The sequence below is a fragment of the Frieseomelitta varia genome, unplaced genomic scaffold (genome assembly GCF_011392965.1).
Source record: "Frieseomelitta varia isolate USP_RPSP 00005682 unplaced genomic scaffold, Fvar_1.2 scaffold_462, whole genome shotgun sequence".
Classification (NCBI taxonomy): Eukaryota; Metazoa; Arthropoda; class Insecta; order Hymenoptera; family Apidae; genus Frieseomelitta; species Frieseomelitta varia.
Genome location: NW_025110215.1, coordinates 94,143 through 114,743, shown reverse-complemented (window position 1 = coordinate 114,743; position 20,601 = coordinate 94,143). Strand labels below are relative to the sequence as shown.

General features: G+C 38.4%; 1 protein-coding gene across 8 annotated transcripts in view; it reads right to left on the bottom strand.

Annotated features, from left to right (window-relative positions):
• Positions 1-20,601, bottom strand: part of LOC122532648 (disks large 1 tumor suppressor protein) — a 122,791-nt gene that overhangs the window by 45,345 nt on the left and 56,845 nt on the right. The gene's annotated exons all lie outside the window — the stretch shown is intronic.

Genomic DNA, 20,601 nt, shown 5'->3' with positions numbered 1-20,601 from the left:
CTTCATCTGCAGTTGCTCAATGGCATTCGGACAATTGTGGGAAATTTTTATGTATTGTACGTTATGTGAGACACTTTGATACGTTTCGTTAACAATGTAACAAGAGACACGAGTATCGGGATTGATCAAATTTGAAACAGATATCTGTAGATAATCACAGTATATCCAAGTAGATACATATTTCATGGAAGTATTATTTACTTATTTTTTTAATTTCGACGCAGTTTCTTTTTTTTATTAAATATATATTCTATCATATTGTGTTGGTTTTCTATTAAATAAATACTTAGAAAACTTTTAGATTTTCATCGTATCAATGATGAAACTCAAATATGATACACATAAGAGTTCTTTTACTCGAATACTTTAGTGAAGTTTTCGGTGAAGTATTATTTTAACGTTAGTGTGATCAAGCAGATCAAGGGAAATTTTAATCATATATAATTAAAAGTGAAAATAACCCAGTGAAAAATAGCTGACGAAGTTATGTGATAATCAAAGCCAAACTGCTTTACGCAAACGAATATTACCACCAGTAATACGTTTTGGGATTTCGATGGAATTCAAAAAATGTTTTGGCTCCTTCAGTTTTAAAATTAAATTAATACAAGAATGAGATCTCGAATGAGACATGAGAAATATAAAAAAAGTGTTGTTAGATGAGACTGATCGACAATGTATCAAATCTTGAAACATCACTTCTCTGTCAAAAAATAGCGATATTCTATAGTACAGTGCCCCTTCAAATATTTCAAATTTAAAAACAAATAGTCTATCTACCAATAGAATTTAACAGTTCCGTTTATAAAACAAACCAGCTCGCTTCTCTATGTGTATATCATTGCTCGTGTTACACCATCCTCGTCCGAAAAAAAAAAATTTCACACAGAAGGAAAAGGAAAAAAATCCGCGTGGCTTTATATAATTCGCGAGAAAGCTCGTTATCGGAAAAAAAAGAAAAAACAAAAAAAGAAAAGGAGACAAAAATAGAACGCTCAAAACTCAAAACAGAAACAGTACTTTTTATATTCATTCGTCGTTTGTTACGAGATAAAGCTCCGACCGCGCTCGTTCGTTTGTGTTCTCGAATGGACGTAAATAAGTTAATTAGCATGTCCGGAAAAAAATAAAAAAAAATAAAAAAAAAGAAAACACGGTCCGATAAACCGAGAAACGGTCGCGCGGTAACGACTTTATATACGCGACTCTTTCTGTCCTAGTATTGCTCTTTCTTCTTCGTTCTGATATATATACCGACGACAAAAAGATAAATCTCTGCTTGAACTGGGATTCTATAAATGACGACGTTTAATACGTTATGTATGATCCCTCGTTTTTAATTGAGTCTCTCAAGAGTCAGGTTCGCTTTTTATTAAACAATATCACGAACGACTAAATACCACGACTAAATAACATTCGCCTGACAATGGAAGAAACGAAGTCGAATACCAAGAACCATCTCTTCAGTAACAAGACCAAGACAAATATAATAATGCAAATTACATTATGCGCACGTAGTGATCGTAGAACACATGAAACATGCATTTCGTACTCGAACTGAACGAATGAAAATCAATAAATATAAATAAGAATCCACTAGTGGGGGAACAAAAAGTTCAGTCATTCAACATACATTACAATTATTTTCAATAATATATATTATAATATGTATATTCTTTTTAGGAGTCCAAATGCGGTTCTCAAGAAGCAAATTACTTATTTCCTTCGTTGCAAGAAGATAATACGAACAATCGTGAAATAAATTTAGAAAAATTTACTATTTTAAAGCAACTTTTGTTACTTCATCGCGAGAAGATCAATACTAAATTCTAAAGTGAATACAAAAGAATATATCCTGTATTTAATTAAACAGAAAAGAAACGATAAGACATAGACGAAGAAAGACAGAGACGGTTCTTCGTTTAGAGTAATCGCGATTTGGAAAAAATAACCTTCCCTTCTACGGAGGCGTGATCAACACTGACAATGAGTTATTATTTAAACGAAACCGGTGTTAAACGCAAAGTACGCCGCAGTCATGCCTTAATAAACCCTAAGAAAGACGATTTCCAGTGATTTTTATAAAAAAACGTCCTCTTACGCGACCACGAAATTCGCTGGCTATCTATTACGGCTGCAAATCGGCCATTTCAATGCGAAGAACTGGATTTGGTTCGTATCTCCGATATCTTTCGATCGTTAAAACGATGAACGAATGATCAAGTTATCCGCGTTCAAGTTTCTCGGCCATTTTTCTTTCGCGTCGATGACCGATGGCAATTAGAGAAGTGGTTGGAAACATGTTGACGTTCTCGTGAAAACTCGTCCTCGGACTTTCGCGAACAGACGCGCGGAGAAAAGAAATGTCGCTGATCGCTGGAGCAGTTGATAGATGTAATCGAGGAATTTTATTGCGACTGGACTTGCGTAATCCGTGCCATAAAATTCGAATAGCTTTAGTTTCGACCAATTATCGCTTTTTTACACTATTTAACATAATCGCGTCCGGCTAATGGAATTTTATGTAACCTTTCTTTATACTTTCAAGTTACCGTTATCAGACACCATGTAACAATTATTGTGTGAAACTAATCTGTAGAAACGTGAGTTTAAACGCGAATTTTAACACATCCGGCGATTTTTCTTCGTTACTCCAAACTCGCACTTGTAACTTTTCATTTGTTTTAAACAAATTTGGTTGGCTAAGTACAATGTTGTAGAGATTCGAAACTTTGAAATATTGAAAATACGTTGAATCTTTGATATCGTTGCATTTCGCAGACCTCTCATTCCATTCCTCGTCGTCACTTTCTCAACTCAATCCATTGCAAAACCTAATTCACGCCGATGAAACACCACATTTCATCTTTATTATGCAAAAAGAAGAAGAAGAAAAACGTGTAAAAGATTGCCTCTTTCTCGCTCTACAAACCTCAATTATTCTACCTTTGCCTAACGATTTCGCAGAGTACCGATCCTTCACAGAGCAACACCATTCACAGCACAAGTTTTTCATCGCGCGGCACACTTGCGATCCGAGCACTCTCCCCTTCGACGCGTACGCGATTATTCCCTCGAACAGCGAGAGCCACGCAACAAAGTTTCGGCCGATCGTTGAGCGATGATCCAGCCGGCACTAACGTATTGTGCCACGCGTACGTTGCGTCGGCAAGATGCACGCAGAAGGTAGAGGGGCTCGAGGTTTCACCCCTCGTTGCAAATTCGAGGGGAGAGAAAGGCAAGAGAGAGAGGGAGAATATTCGTTTGAGTATTGCGAACCCTCCTGTTCCACTGACTCGCTCCACCCTCGGTAGGGTGGCATTATGGGGCAACCCTATGACGGCACCGATCTTTCCACCGATCCGTTGTCCACCCGTGAAATCTGTCGTTCCCGCGGGCTTCGCTACGTGCTGTCGTTCGCCGTTGCTTAGTACTTGTTTGAAAATAACTAGGCACGATCGAGGGTAGACTTGGAGAAAAATCGGTTGGATGAATCGCAACTGAAGTTTGCGTTGGAATGAGCACGAACGTTTGTCGGAGAATTTTTAATGGCAAGTATCATCCTATTGGAAGATGTTCAAAGTCATTCTCGTGTTAGAATTTTACTTTTGAAGAGTTTCGATTCCTTTGTCCATTTTTCAAGTATTTTAATACCTGAATTGGATTATATTATGAATAGAATGCCTGTCAAATTAGATACTGATTCAAAACTTTGGGAGCATGTTGGAGCATTGACTTTCTAATAGAGAATAATCGTTCCGATGCTTCACACACGGCATGATTATTTTTTAAATAATTTACTTCATTTAAACAGCAAAGACTAAGCTCCCAGAGCAGATAAGGACACTCTGTAATCAATATCGTTACTGTTTGATCGTTCAACTCAAGTACGCTCGAGTTTGTTAGAAACCACGTTTCGTTCGAATTTTAACCACTTGCGCTGGCAACTTGTGTCCGCGGACCATAACGAGTGGCCGTATACAATAATTCACCGCGTTCTTTTTCCTTTGAACTCGTTGGTACTGGATAGAAATTATTAAGAGGTAATAAACTTTATCGTTTGTTTTGCCTGCAATTTGGGAAGAAAAATTCTCGACGTGCGTAGAAAACGTCTGCCATGCCAAAGAAATACTTGAATTGTATACGAGTAGAAATAGAAAACGCGAGATTTGTGTAAATGTTTCTAACTTTACAAGTTACATGAATATTCCGCCGTTGGGAACGAGTAGCAACGGAGTCGAGTATTTTCGAGAGGGAAGATATTCGAGGGAGCCGGAAAGCATCGATCTTGGGGATTGTAACGACAGCGAGGCAGCCAGTAATACGGTCGCCATTCGAATGCTAAATACAGAGGCAGAGGAGCGGTGTGCCGTTAACCTCGGCGTCACGTATAAAACGTCACGAAGTCATAACGGTTACGGGGACCTCTTCCACCTTGTAGAAGTGGAATGAATTCCGCTTCGAGGAGCTACCAAGGGTTTTCACCGCAACCGCCCTTTTTATCTCGGGGAAACAGGAACCGCCTATCTTGTTCTGCCAGCTGCTTCTCGTCATTCGCACGGAAAATCGATCTGACGGGGCGCGAGGCTTACATTTTATTAATAAGCAAATCCGCCATGATACTGATCTGTCCCCGCCGGACTTGACAGTTGAACCGATAATTAATCGTCGAACGGGAGGACGTGGGGGATCGAAAGGGTTACATAAAGAGGAAAAGATCGTGTTACTTTGCTGCGAGGGAAATAATACCCGTTTGCGTACAAGAGTCGTATAAAATAATGGAATGTGAATGCAGAAGGTTATCTTCGCTCGTATGTTGACACACATATACAACCGTGCTAAATTTTCTGTCCAAAAAACCTTGGAATTTTCCTATCAATTTCATTCGTTCTATTAATTTTGTTAACTTTAAATTTCACACATTTGTGAAACAACGATAAACTCCTTAAGAATTCATATTGTTGTTTCGCAAGTTTGAAATATGGTTAATACATTTCTCAAATGTCGAAGTAAAAGAAAAAAAATTTCTTGAAATGCATTTGTATCGTTGAGTACAAGCTGATACTACCACGTACATCGTTTCGTTCGTAAATTTGATCGCTGTCGCTAATTACGAGACGCATACAGTAAACTGACGATTGAAATAATTGGCGATATCTCCTTATCGGAATTTTCATCACAGAAACGGATCGTTGAATTTCAGCCCTTTGTAACACTGAAACATTAGCGCGGATCGGTAATTAAAAATCGATATTGATCTTCCATCTCAAACGAGCTTCAACTGTATTGCAAATTATAATTACGTGATCGGTATGTGTCGCGTTTCATTACCATTAATATACGATTGATATTGTTACGCGGCAACGGTTTCGTCGACTCCTGCGAATCGTGTTCGTAGTAAATTGTACACGGTCGAAAATTGAATCAAAAAAGAGAGTAAATAAAATTTTTTCTAGCTTTAACTCGACAAAGTCCAGCAAAGTTGTACTCGTGAAATTTTTGCTCTTCTATTTTGATTAATGAACATTATCGAAATCTGTTCTGCCACTACGAAAAAAAATTCAAGGACCCGATATCAATATCTTTTTCAATGCCATCATTTTCTCCACTTATAATATATATTCATCGCCGTGATATTCAACAGGTAAAATATTTCTCTAATCCTACGTCCTACCTTTTTTCGATTGACTTTGTGAAAACATAAAATTACATAGATATTCGTAATCCACTCACAGTTCTCAAACGGTATCAATTTTACTTGTAACATCTTTCACTTTCCTCGATGAAGAAGAAGATCGGCAATCAATTCAAATTCAGTCTCTAAATTAAGCGATTTAAAGCCACGAAATTGTTACGACCTCCAATACTGCATACCGAGTCGCCAGTTAAGAGGTAGCACATCACGATGAACCGTTGCTCGATCCCTAGAGAAGAAATATCTATCGTGCGGCCACGAATCAGAGACGAATCGCGTCCCGTTAGCCTCTCACTGGTTGGGAATATTTGTCGTGATGGTGAAACCGATGCGATCGAAACGATGCAAGCCTTGCATGTACCCCTTGCATGCGCGTGGCCATCGCCTTTCCGCGGCTCGTATTGCGCTCCTGCGGCATGCCAGACATTGTTAGCCGCAGACAAAGCCGTACAACTGGTTCCGTGGAATACCAGCCAGAGAGAGGACACGTTCCAAGAGACTCGTTCTCGTTCGGAGCCGCGTAGCGCCACAGCGGCGAGTCGAAAAACGACCGAGACGACCCGTCAAGGCCCGTCTCGCGACCTCCACCACGCAATTTTCAACCCGTTTAATTGGACAGGAATTCGAACGTCCCTTTTTTCCCTACCTCCCTGCTTCTCAATTCCGTCGCTGTGACACGCGCGTTACCGATATCGGATTTCGTTGGACGTTTTCTAGCGAGTTTATCGAGCTCGAGGGCTCTCCCTCTGTGTTCTCTCCGTACAGCGTTAGAATATCTCTCGGCGAGTTTTCCTCGTAGTTATTGGAATTTTTATACATTTACAAGGAATATATATATATATTTTTTCTTTATATAATTAAATTTTATTAAATAAATAATATTTTTATAAATATTTATAAATATTTTACATATAAATATTCTTACTTTTACCACATATATAAAAGTAAGAATATTTCCTATAAAAATGGGAAACACGAGATGTGAAATTGCGTGGAAAGATATATGATATGTTCAAGTAGATATGTCCCAAGCTTCCCATAATATTCGGTACGTACCGTGGTTTTATCTGTCTTTGTTGTATTCTGAAAGGTATGAATTTGTATAAAAATCTAAAATTTGATTAATTACACTTATTTGATTAGCCACGCTATTATTTTTACGAACTCTGTTATAAATTCAGATTAAAGATCCCCGAAAGGGAAGTAGAGATATTTTTCTTTTTCTCAAACAGCACAGATTTTGTTACATGACGGTTTAAATCATTTAATTTCTGAGCTTCGTCCAGGTTGATTGTTTCATTACGTTTATTACGTTAATTGTATTTGAAGTTTCTTGAAAATTTTTTCCGAATTACGTCTCTATGTTTATGTATGTTCAAAGTCTTTCAATCTTTCGCGTTAAACGCGCGCCCCGAGGGAATAGAAATTTTGTAAAATTCCTATTTGTAGACTCCGACGTGCTCTGACATTTAATAATAGGCAGAGGGTGCCTTTGGATATCCCCGTCTTTGACATTCGATGATAGGACAAAGGATCTGTGTAAAGGGATCGATGCTGACTTTACTTCACTTTGCTTGATTGGAGCCCTTTGTTGGCCTTCGTTGATATCAAACACCGAAGACGGGCCTGTCAGAGACCACGTTACAGAAATAATTGGGTGATTACTTCAAAGACAGACAGAGAGACCTAGCACGTTCGTTTCGTGTGGTGAAATGAACGATCTGCGAACGATGAGAATGACTGATTCGTCAAGGGACGAACGAATGGAACAAATCGGATTGTTCACATGTTCACATTGGTTGCGAGTGAAAAATAATTTCGGAAATCGTTCGTCGAAGAACAACATTCTGTCACGTGGTAAAATTGCACATATTACACATGCGTGAAATTTCGATGTGTATAATTGAGAAGAAACAAAGTTCAATTCTTTCAATTTGAGAGACGTCTCCTGTCTTAACAAATAAACGTTTCGAAGAAAAACAACACTTTGTCAGTCGTTTCCTATTAGTCGACGAAAAATCGTTTGCATTAATTCCTGACGCTACATGTCGACGTAGTGATATTACTCTTTCAAAAATCCGACGTTTCCTCCATCTTAACAAACGAACTTTCCACAAAGAAAAAGAAGAGGAAAAAAAAAACATTTCCTACGTGTCATTTCTGTGTAGATAAGTGACAAAAGAAAGCGAACACTCGGCAATGAACAAAAAAAAAAAAAAAAAAAGACAGAAAGAAAAAATTTCAATCGAAACGTTTCACGCCGGAAATTATGAAACTTTTCCCACTGTTTCCCGTTTCATATCGCGCTCTACCGATCGATATTCGAGCTGGAGTTGCTTGGTTCTATTTAAAAATTTTCTACGGAACTCCGAAACCGGTTTCCCTTTATGTCGTCGTCGGCGATCGTCGCCGCGCGTCAACCGTTTCCCACCCTCTGGCTGTGAATTTTCCACGAGCGTGGAAACTTCCTTAAACGCTTTTAAACGCTGCGTCGAAGTCCTCGCCCTCGCCCACCTCATTTACAATTCAAATTGCCAATACATTGAAATTTTGAAATCTAGTTGGCCAAACTTCTGCACGTATCGCCGCGAGCGATCCGGAGTGAGCTCGGTGCGAGCGCGGACGACTCGCGCCACAGACAGAAATCCTCGCGCTCTGCCGCTGTTATTTTTGCCAGTAATTAACGTTCAACGAAAACAACGAGCCTTCCAGAAGAGATGGACGCGTTACAACGCTTGTATTATTTCGCGCCGATAAACTACGCTTTCCCCTCGGAGTAGGGGATGGTGATGAACGCGTATTCGAGTTTCACCGTGGATGATTTAGGTCTCGAGCTAACGTAAAATCTAGTTGAACTCTACTACAGTCGTTGTAACTCAGCTATTGTGAAATTTCATGGTAGAAAAAATTGCCAGCGACCTTTTTTTTCTTTTCTCTTCCTCCATTTCTCTCTTTTTTTTTTTTTTTTTTTTTTTTTTTTTTGCGAGAATGATGGACTTCAAACGATTATACACTTTTCCGATATCATTCTTCTGTCTTTTTTTTCTTTGTTTTTTTTTTTTAATAGTCAAAACAGCGAAATATTCCTTTTCTGAAATTCTTTTCAAAGATACTCTTTTTCTGTATCGCAAAATCGATCGTTAAACAATAATCTGTTATTAATATATATTCTAAAAAAATTTCTAAAAAATATGGAATATTATATGTATATATTTGTTATTTTTCAAAATTAGGAATTTGCTAAAATAATGCAACTGATCGTTTTAACATCGAAATACTTTCCCTTTTTGAATTAAGAAACAACGCAGTTCAATTTGCAACCGTAAAAAGGGAAAACGAATTAAATGTACTGAGAAACGATTGCGATTATACATTGATGAAATGTTTCTTCATCTCAACGTGGGAATATCATTCGACTATGTGGTAAATACACGCGATCCTTCATTTAAATATTAAAATCGGGCAAAAAGTAAAGAGCGAAATTCAGTTGCTCGCATTAGTAGCGATGCAAGTTTTTAACCTCGTTTCGAGACGGCTTCGGGGATCTAGCAGCAGCGCGACAAATGTATCAATATTCATGACTCGAACGAAACACGCGTAACAGAGAATATTAATCACAGAAGCTGCACGCGATTTTACATTTATCACATTTGTCCTCTCGCTCTGACGCGATTCCAAAATATGGCCAGGATTCTTCTTTTTACTCAGCTTTCGGTTAAAATGAGATTCGTCGACGATTTTAAAGAACGATTACGTCACTATTTGACTTTGAATTGGAATGAAATCCATGGAAAATGTTGGATAGTGAAATTTGGATAGAAAAACAGAAAAAAAAAGAAAATAATAAAAGAGGACGTGATCGAGTTGGTCGAATTCCCTTTTTTTTCCAGTTTAATTTCGAGTTAGAAGAGATTTTAAAGAACAACGTTACACCTTGCTGTTTCTTGAATTCTTTTTGTTTCCATTTAACTGTGAGTCAGAACGGGATTCATTCGAATATTTCCGAACACTGTATTACCATCGGACAAGCGTGGAATTTGGGTAAAAGAGAAAGAACAAGAGGACGCGGTCAAGTTGGTCGCGTTCATCCTTTTTTTCTCTCATTTGCCGTGCATAAATTTCAATGCAGAGGCGTGGAAATTACGGGGACGGGAAGATCGAAGGCCCTCCCTTCCCCTCGTTGCGAAGTCATGAAGTTCCGTCGCTGCGAAAATTCGTCTGCTCGCGTGAACCCGCTCCGTCCATCCGGCCAGAGGAATTTAATTATTAGTTTCGCAGTTTAGTTCCACCGTTCTCGTCGCCCCCCCCCCCCTTCATTCATGTTTATGTATGCACGTCTAACGCGATTTTCGATATACGTATATCGTCAGAGAAACGCGACGACGTCTCTGTCGCTTTCTTCTATATATTATATACCCCAGTAGCTCTCCTTCAGAGTATACTCAGTTGGAAGCTGAATTTTTTCACTTCAAGCGAAATTTTTCAACTCGAAACGAAAGCTGCGAAGTTGCTTTATCACATTCATTTGCAATTTACAGGCGATTCAAGCGCAAAATTTTGGAATATTGAGTCTTCGAGGTGTGTGACAAAATGCATTAGTGACACTGGCATACGTGCATACGCATTGATACAAGTCATTGAATCAATTAAGAACCAACGTTTTTAACGTTAACGTGACACTTTATTGGTAATTATATTATCAAGCTCTATATTTTAATATCGAAGTTATGAAAAGAAGTTCCAAGAGTTTGCTCAATATATGTTTTCGTTACTGCGTCCACTACCTAGATTCTATGATTCTATGAGATTCCATAGTATAGATATTTACATTTAGATTATATTTCGAGATATTATATATTATTATATTATATTAATATATATATATATATATATATATATAACGAAATATATGATAATAATACATGTAAGGAAACTTTCTACAGCAGTCGCGTAAGTTGTCAATATCTATAGTATTCAAGGATCAACGAATTAAGTCTTATTGCCCAGAATTGCCCAGTTCGCATTTGCGAGAATTAAGACGAATAGGGATAATAACTGAAAATAAATTATTAATAAAATTAATAACAATATTAATAAATTAATATATTCTCGCTTCGTCAAATTTACCAATTAACGCACGATCTACTTTTCCATCTCGCTGACAAGATCAAACAACCTTCCTGTCGTAATAAAAAAATAAATAAATAAAAAACTGTCGCCGATCAACGTAACGAAAGCCAAACGCACCCTACAGGTGTTCGCTACGCAATTCGACGACGATTATGCAACTGTCATTAGCCGTTCACGAGATAACGTGGCCACACGCGATGGCACGAAAAGTCGTTCAGTTACCCCAAAGGGGATTTCAATCTCCCGACAATCTCATAATCGTCTTTACGTCTGATTAGTTACGTGACGCGGCGAGGCACGTGTCCAATCCTTTCCGGCGGGTTACGGGAACAAACCCGCCGACCGCAAATTAATTGGTAATTTCGTAACATGCCATTCTAATTACTCGCCGGCCGTTTACGATGCTCTAATAATAGAGACATTCGATAATTGCCTGACCATTACCAGCTGTCGGGATCGTTATGTTGGCCGGAATCATTTCGCGATACTTAAAATACACAGTCTGGCTGTTTCGCTGGTAGCGATAAACGATAACGATATTAATTAATTGCCACTGATCGTTAATTTGATGCATGCACGGCCGCGTGCCACAGTGATCGCCACCCGAAAATATACATTTCGAATCGATAGCTTGTCCGCGTTTCTAATTAGCTCTTTGCTTTGACCGTTCTCACATTTATGATTTATAATTTACGATCTGACATTTGATTTATGATTTTTTTAAACGATCTGAACGTTGTCAGCGGAGTTAATTCTTAGCAGTTTTGCGTAATTACTTGTTTTGCTGATCTTCGAGTTACGCGCGGAGATTTAAGTTCCAAGTGTTTCAATTTAATTTCACTTTTTAGAATTCATTTAACAATGACCAATTTTTGACACTTTGATGCATACACTTGCATGTTTAAAAATATGTTACTGGCATAATATGTCGCGTACGTTACTAATAATGAGTATATTAATTATAGACAGGTTATAGACAGATTATATTATTAATACATTACCAACATATTAAAGATAATACATCGATACATCACTTATTTCAGATAATGTCACCTATCAATATACCTATTAATATATTACTAATAATACAGTTTTAATTACACATTTGATATAGATTTTAAACTTCAAATGTTTTAATGAAATCTTTGGTACATCATACTAGCATCTACTATGTTTTTAATCGTTTCCAATAATATTTTTAAACAAGGATAATCATGAATGAGTAATTATAAGATTAATTGGCATGAAACCAGAATTTCGATTTTCGACACATATTTCTAAAATTATCCTTTTTTTAATGTATTCAAATACGTATAATATTCTAATTATATTTTCACCACGAGATACAGCGATTTCATTGGGAATTTTTATTCATCCAATTTTACGTTCCACACTTGACATTTGCATATTCCACGTGCCAATTTTACATAGCTATTTCAAAGGATATCTCTGCCCGGATTCGATCGACCGTTTCTCACGGTCTGCGCGCGGTCGGCAGAGCTTTTAAAAACCGCTTCCATCGTTTTTCTTTGTGTATCAATCTGATCCGAGAGACTGACAGGGTGTCCCCTCAATGGAGAGCCGACGAATTTATCTTGTGTCTGTTCCCTGTCAATTAATAAAGTCCCGCGCGGATCCGACGTCCGGCAATTCGACCAGTTTCTCCCTCTTCTGTTTCGCGTGGCGGAAAATTATATTAAATATTCCCCTGCATTCTCCACCGAAAGGTCAAACTATATACACGCGTTTGAATTTCTTTCGCGACACGGTGATTGTTCTAGATTGAAATCAATCACGGGAGATTTCGTAGACGAGCACCATCAATTTGGCAAGAGGATTTTCTTAATAATTATTAATTCTTCGGGGAATCGCGCCGTATTTGACTGTACTTAATTCCTTCCAATATGGAGAATACAATTCAAATACACGAAGTAAGACGACAATTGTTCGAAAATTTCAAAAGATTCTTCCGGCAAAGTGTGGACGAGAATCTTAAAAAGAAAAGAAGCGATGAAACTTTCATCGATTCTTTTAAATTAACGCGATAGTGTGCTTGTTCGATAGAAAAATCGCAACACGTTGCAACACACATCGTTCTATCTCGACGCGAGTAAAGTAGTTGGCATGAAAAGTAAAAGTAAACCTGTATCACATTTCCATCGAATAATTTTTTTAATACTATCGTCTGTCATTAAACTAGTATTTTCCAACTAATGTGAAATTAAACTGCAACTACTGTTACAAGTGAAACTCGTTCGATTTCTGTCACGATTTCTGTTCGAGCAATTAACTCGATGAATCGGAGTCAAGGGTCACGGATTTCGGCACGGAGAGCAAATTGAACTACGATTAGCTGATACTAAGCCGACAGTCGCGTGTATTTGCACGGTTCTTGCCGGAGGAGACGCGCGACCGATTAAACTAGATCTACTAATGGCCGAGGCGCCTAATTACAAGAGGAGAGCCAAGTGTCGTTAGAAACGTTGTCGGATAACCGCCAAGATGTCATTTCGCTACCTCTAACTTCCGATTACTGCACGATTGCTTCCAGCCGAGATTCCGGTTTCTCTTCCGGCTCGTGAACTCTCTTTTTTTTTCTTTCTCCCCTTCTTGTTGCCTCTAATTGCACCTCTATCGAGTTTAATCCACAGTTAATCATGATTTCTTTTTTTTTGTTTCTAATTCTAACTGCAAAAAATTTCGAAAAAGTCGCGAGCGACTTCAACGAAGCTTCACAGTCTCGTTTTTTTTTTCCCTCTCGTTCCGAGTTCCGTTATTTCCCGGAGAGGTGAAACAGAGAGTAGAAAAATAACGCGTAAACAGACCAATTTCCCAAACGCAATTTTCCGAACGTCGAAAGGCCAGCGGGGAAACGAGAATTGTTTCAAGCTACGCGAAAACTGCGGGATAAAAATTGTATTCCCGCCTTCGGGCCATTGAAAAACTTCGGGGACAGTTTCCGGAGTCGGTGCGAGTGTGTTTGGAAGAAACGCGTTAAAAAGGTAAGAGGAGAGAGAGAGAGAGTAGGAGAATGGTTCGCGGAAGGGATATGATTTGTTTTCCAGGTTCGTAAAGTCCCGGGCGCGTGCACCCTTCGGGAAGTGACCGTTTTCCCTCTGACCGCAAATCGCTTCCGGATTTCCTCGAGGGACTCGAGGATACGAATGGCTCAACTTCCGGCCACTTCTCCAAGTTTCCCCGTCCGACGAGAACAAATTCTCGCCCAAATGGGGAATACGATCGCGGCAAATTTTCCCGATCGTTCGTGAGGTCCGTCGTGTTTCGATTTCTCGACGGGACACGGAAGAATTGATACGGTCGTCGATGCTACTGGATTACTTCCGGCTTGTTGCGCGGAATTACGAGTAATATTTGATGGCGATAGAGATTTGTCCTGCCTGGCGGAAGAGAGTTTAAAAGGCAAGTGGGATAATCGAGATAATCCATGATTTTGTAATTATCATTTTGAAATTATATTTAACGAATAAGCAAGACGTAATATGCAGACTTTATAGAATAGTTTCAAATGTTTGGTAGAAAAGATTATTCGTTATTACGCGCAATTGCATGAATAGTAAAATTTTAAACTCTCGTTTGCTCGACGCTGTCAAGTGCATTTGCATTATCTTTCATAATTATTCGAACGGTTTCAAAGTTTTGTAAGACGTTGAACCTTAACTGTGCAAGCCTAAATTTTTAAATATCGATAATAAGCTGATAATTTTCATGATCTTCATTGACAATTAGATCAATCAGATCAATTTAATATCAGAAAATATTTTTGTATATACGCGAGGCTTTGTATCACACTTGTATTTGTATAAGGAATGAATCCGATCTAATTGGAAATTAGTTGAGTCTTCTACAATTTTAGTCAACATAGGGCTCAGTCGCCAGGTTACAGTACAATTTCTAAACGATGTTCATTTTTTAGACGAAGAACAGCAAGAAATAGTATATATTCGTGTTCAAGTTATACCAGACATACCAAAGAAGATAGAGCTGCCTTGAAACAAAGCACCAGCACTTAAATCATCAACACTTACCTGTAACAAACAAAAGAAAAAAATAAAATAAAACGATTAGATGAGATAATCAACGTCGAAAGAGATTTTCATGCAACAGACGAATTTATTTCTTTCGACTGATACGAGTTCTGAACTGTTCCAGTTGGTCGTGACAATCGATGAACGCGTGAGAAATGCGCTTGTCCCAATTAGCCGACGCGCACCAGGTTTCGTCTATCTATTAATTCCAATAAATGGACATTTGCTCGTGAAAACTATAGCCGGCTATAGTGCAAATGTCAGATCTATCCGTTCGCGTTCGGGAGACCGCGCGTCAATCGTCACGAACGGTAATTGAAACAACTGGAAATTGTATCTGCCTGACCGGGAGGGCACGGCGATTTCGTGAAAACCAAAAATCACACGTTTCGAACGTGTATCGAAATACACGTGTACACATAACGCGCGGCTGAAGTATATTAAAGCATTTGAAAAAAAATTTTTACCGCGCGTATCGTTACTACAAAGTGAGATAAAATTTGATCAAGTATGCATTGTAAAATACAAAAACAAACTTCATCACGTACAATAAATACTAGATACTAAAAAATAAAGAACATTTATAATAAAAATAATAATATAATTTAATAATAAAATAATTTAAAATAATATAATAATTTAATATTAATATAATAATTTAATAATAAAATATTAATATAAAATTGAAAAAAAACATAAATAAAATTTCAAGACTTTTGAGCGGGTATGGCATAAATACGTAAAAAAAGAGAGAGAAAAAAAAAAGAAAAATAGAACAAATACGAACCCAATTCGTTTGCTGTATCGACGCGAACGTGAACCTTTAATGAAAATGTAAAAGAAACGGAACGTCAACCTTCGTTTTTAATGAAACCGGTCGATTTCGCGGAATTGAAACGATTCGCGATATATGAATATACGCGAAACGAAACGTTGTTTCGGTCGATCGAGCGACATCAAAGGATGCCGGAGAATGGATTACCCAATGAATTTTACGATTCGTGCCCATCGTCGTGTTGGGCTCGGGCAGGGAGGAAAACGCCGCGCTGGGGACACGTGTAATTTCGATTGGGACGGGGACGCGCGCAATTAATATCGAGGCCACGGTTCAACCAGCCTGCCGCGCGAATTAATGTTAATTTTATTCATTTCGTTGCTGACACCCTCCCCCCATCACCCCATCCGCGCAGAATACCATTCTGCAGTAACATTCGTGTCACGGCATTTCGCCGCATCTGTCCGAGCGACGACGAGCTCGAAGAATTCATCTCGTCGCCTTTCTTCTTTTTTTTTCTCTCTCTGTCTCTCTCTCTCTTTCTCTCCGTTTTTCCATCGCGCTACGTCCGTCTTCTTTATTTATGACTCGAATGCGAAATGAACGGAGCCCTTGATGTGAATTTATTCGCCGCCGCGGTGAACAATTCCGCGCTCATGCACTACAAAGCAAAGTTTCCAGCTATGAAGTATTCGTGCGAACGATTGCGCACAGATTTGACACACGTTGCGATTAAACTGGTGGATAATTTTACACGAAATATCCAGAGTGGAGTACCTGCTCGTTACGATAGAAGCGATTTCTGTAATTGCCACGTGCAAGTATTTGTACATTTGCAGGAATTTTTGATGAATGTATCATCGTGCTTGTTGTGCGAAACATTTTGATGTTTAATTAAGAAAAAATTTCAATAATTTATATTTGTTATTCGACTGGGGAATTTTTGTGAAACGAAGGGACGAAACCAAACGTACGCAACACGCAGAAAATATACAAAATATTTTAATATTATGCAAACATTTCAGTTATACATACAGTTGTTCACGAAAGTATTCGAACGTTTACAGGCTACTGGCGTTATAAAAAAAAAAAAAGAAAAAAAAAAAAAAAATTGGAATTTTATTAACACTGCAATTAAAACGCGATTGAGAAAATAGAAATTACAAGAAATTTGATTAATTAAATGTCTATATATTTCACAGACATCGCGGAAGTATTAAAATGCCAATTATCTATTGTGTCAATAAGCCTGAATATTCAATGGGACCGTGCTCAACACTTATATAATCGAGACAGCTATACATTTTCAGATTGGCTACAAATTTTATCAATATGTTACAATCACGACAGTCGCATCTCATTGCAGTGTTAATGTAATTTTGAAACGTTTTGTATAATTCGCACAATGCGTACGTGAAAAATTTTCTAGGCTAAAATAGTCGAAAAATTTTCGTGAATTCCGCTTGTTCACGTCTAATGATAAAAATATGATACTGCTGCAGAGGACCGGAATTGAGTAAGAACAACATCAGTAATTCGCACCGAGAAATATATTTAAGGTGGCGATAATAGTAAGACGGCTGATTCTACCCCGAGTTCCAAAGTTAATTTCACGGTAAGGAAAGTTGGGAAAAAATTTGCGTCGCAACGACACCGAGCGAGAGAATATTTGTCGCGTAATCGGAAGAAACAGAGAAGTAATTTCTTCAAGCGGAATCGAACTTTACGAAATTATTTTGCAACGTTTGTCACGTCTCTCTTTCGAGCCAGCCAGTACCGAAACACGGAGTTCGTACGCAAGTTTATTAAAATCCCGACAGTATTTAATTAACTACATCGATTTCATCGCTTCATTGTATTCTGGGAACGCGAGCAAGCGGCGGTGGAACAGCTCGTTTAAAATTCACGCCAGAACTGACGTGATATTCTCGCTTATGTAAATTTTCGCGTCGCGTTGCTCGCGATTTCCCTCCCGTTGGAAGTTCACCCCGTGGCAAATTCGTTTCTACGACGAGAAAGAAGAATCGTGGAAAAACCGCGGGTAAACGTCGTAACTTAAGAAGCAATCAACGTGTCCAACTGCTTGAAAAGCGAGCGAATTGCGATCGGAGACCTCCGCTGATGAACCAGCGATCCGAGGAAACTAATCGAGAACATCGATCACGATAATTGTAAACAGCGAAACGAGGTGTTTCTTCTCGCCTCGAGAGGAGGCAACCCGTTAACGAATCGTTCTTGTTTTTTCTTTCTTCCTCTCTTTCTTTCCTTCTTTCTTTGCAATTAAAACTATTGCAATTAGCGGTTCGTTGCGAGGGAGAGAGGTATAGGCACGCCGGGAATTAAAAGCACCCGGAAACAAACGGAAGTACAATTAAAAAGTTCGCGGTGGAAGGAACGGAGAAAAATTGGGAAAACGTCTTGTCGACGGATTGAGGAAGAATGGTAAATAATCGAACTGTCAGGAGTGAACATTTCTGACAGAGGGATGAAATTGCTCTTTGCTTTGACACTCTTTTCTAACGTTTCGGATCTATGAAACGTAGAGAATGAACTTTTAGAAAGAGGGTGAATTAATTAAATTTCAACGACGATCAAAGCAGAAAGATCCCAGGTAGATGAACTGTCTATTTAGATTCCAGCTTTTTAATTAAAGTTCTTAAAAAATATGTGAATCTGTACGTGAACGTTCGTCAAATAATTCCAGGAATTTAAAATATTCGAACGTAATAAAAATACACGAAGAATGTATTCTTCATAATACTCAACACCTAAAACAATCTTTCTCCAAATTTCCATCCTTTTGATTATATTCTGAAAAATATGAATTTGTACCAGTCTAGTAGCAAATTATTCGAACCTTTAAAAACAAAATATCCAAAGTGGAGCCCCTTGTTGAAATAATATCCAACGATTGAAACAATTTTTCAGTAAATTTTTCTCGCTGTATTTCCTCGCGAGAGATCTGCGCACCCGTCGAAGAATCTTTTTATTTTTCCGCGGTACTTATGCGGCTCAGCACTTGAAATCCTCAATTTCGTGCCGGTATACACAAATCGTTTGAAGAACGCGCTTAAACGAAGCGTCGCCTTTTCTCTCGTCGTACGATCCCGCCGTAGTGCTAGCGAAGATCGTGATTAGGGGTTGGGATCGTGTCTCTAATTAAAACAATTATAAAGGTCCGTTTGTCGGATAACCGAGGCTGTCTCGACCACGGCCGTCCGAGACGGAAACGTAAAGGAAAGATAATTGGCCCCGAGACCGGGGGAGGAAAATTTAATTATAATTGTCTGCGCGCAGTAAGCCACGTAGCTGGATTAAACGCAAACGGGATATCGCGTTGATTGAATCTTTAAAGGACACTTTCGCGACACGAATTTCCCTGCCAGTTCTTTTCCCCTTCTGATTAACCGACGACAACAGTTTCGATTGGTTTCATCAAGCTATCAAAAGACCAATGATTTCACTTCTTCGGAAGTTGATCTGCGAGTTATTTTAATTTTAATCTCTTTTTATAATTTGCTGATAATTAAAACGAACGTATATATTTAGTGTTGTGTATGTAACAATATAATATCTGAACCATGATGCCTGGAGTGGAAACGATAATAACGATGTAAGAAGAATAAAAGAATTTCAGAGGAAGAAATTTCCGAAGACAGTAATTCACATAAACTGGACTTCTTATTGCTTCTTACGGAAGCAACGCACGTTGATGATTGCTTTAAATTTAAACGATGTCACATATTAGAAAGATATCGATCAGCAAATTTAACTTTTCAGTTGAGATATCGTTGGCTGTTGTAAAATTACAAAAATACAGTTATATTGAATAATATAAATTATATATTATAAAATATATATTAAATAATATATTATATATTGTAAAATATATTATATAAAAAAGAGTGTTAAAAAAGAGTCTATGTTATTATATGGTATATGCGTTCGTGAGAACACATTTAGATGAAATAATCGCTAAACAATGGGTTGACCTCTTAATCTGTCGTGGAACATATAGGAACATATAGACACGATGCATATCAAATATTTGCCCAATGCTAGGGAATTTGTAATCCTGATTGGTCGCTGACTATATATTATGTCGTATCTATGACGTGCATATCTGCATACCACCTGCCAGTTATATAAATATTTGTTGCATTGTATTCGTCACAAATTCCTACTATTTACTCTTGTCAATGGAATTTTGTTTTCGTAATCCAAGCGTCGTTAAATAAGAATTTTTAATTCCCCCACCGTAAAAATTGAATACCGAATGAGGAACGTATATCGAAAATCAAAAATTCACCATATTCATTGAATGTAACATTCTCTTCGAGCCTCTAATAAGGAAATTAATTATTTCAAGCATCATGGATCGTCTATGAACGATATTCTGTGAACTAAAGGAGTTAAGACAAATTAAGAACATTACGAGAAATTGTCTCTCAGCCGATGGAAATAAAAATTAACTCGGTAACAAGAATAAACTTCCGTGGTAGCTGCGTGTTCGAGGCATGAAAATCGCCAAGAATCCTTCTCCCTGCGTATATGTGTTTGTCGATATCGAGAATAATCCCTGACACTGGACACAGAGCAGCGATCGCAAAAGGCGAGAGTTCCCTCGGGCAAACAGAAGCGTGGTCGACGAGTGGAGCCGAGGAAAAACATGTGGCTCGAAAAAACTCTGGTTTATTTTCACAAGAGCCGAGGGCGGCTACCAGGCTGCTTAAACCGTGCTAAGAGAGAGGAAAAGTCGCGGCGGCGTAAGGTAAACAGACACGGGAATAGAAATCTCTCGACGACGACCAGCGGCCTGTTTTCGCCTGGCTCCCGTGCAAATATCCCGAGCGGTGGATACGGAATGAAAAACTCCGATGAAAGCCGATGTTAGAAAGCTGCAGCTTCGCGAGGCGACGACTCTTTCGGCGCGAAACGGGCGCGAAACGTCCGTA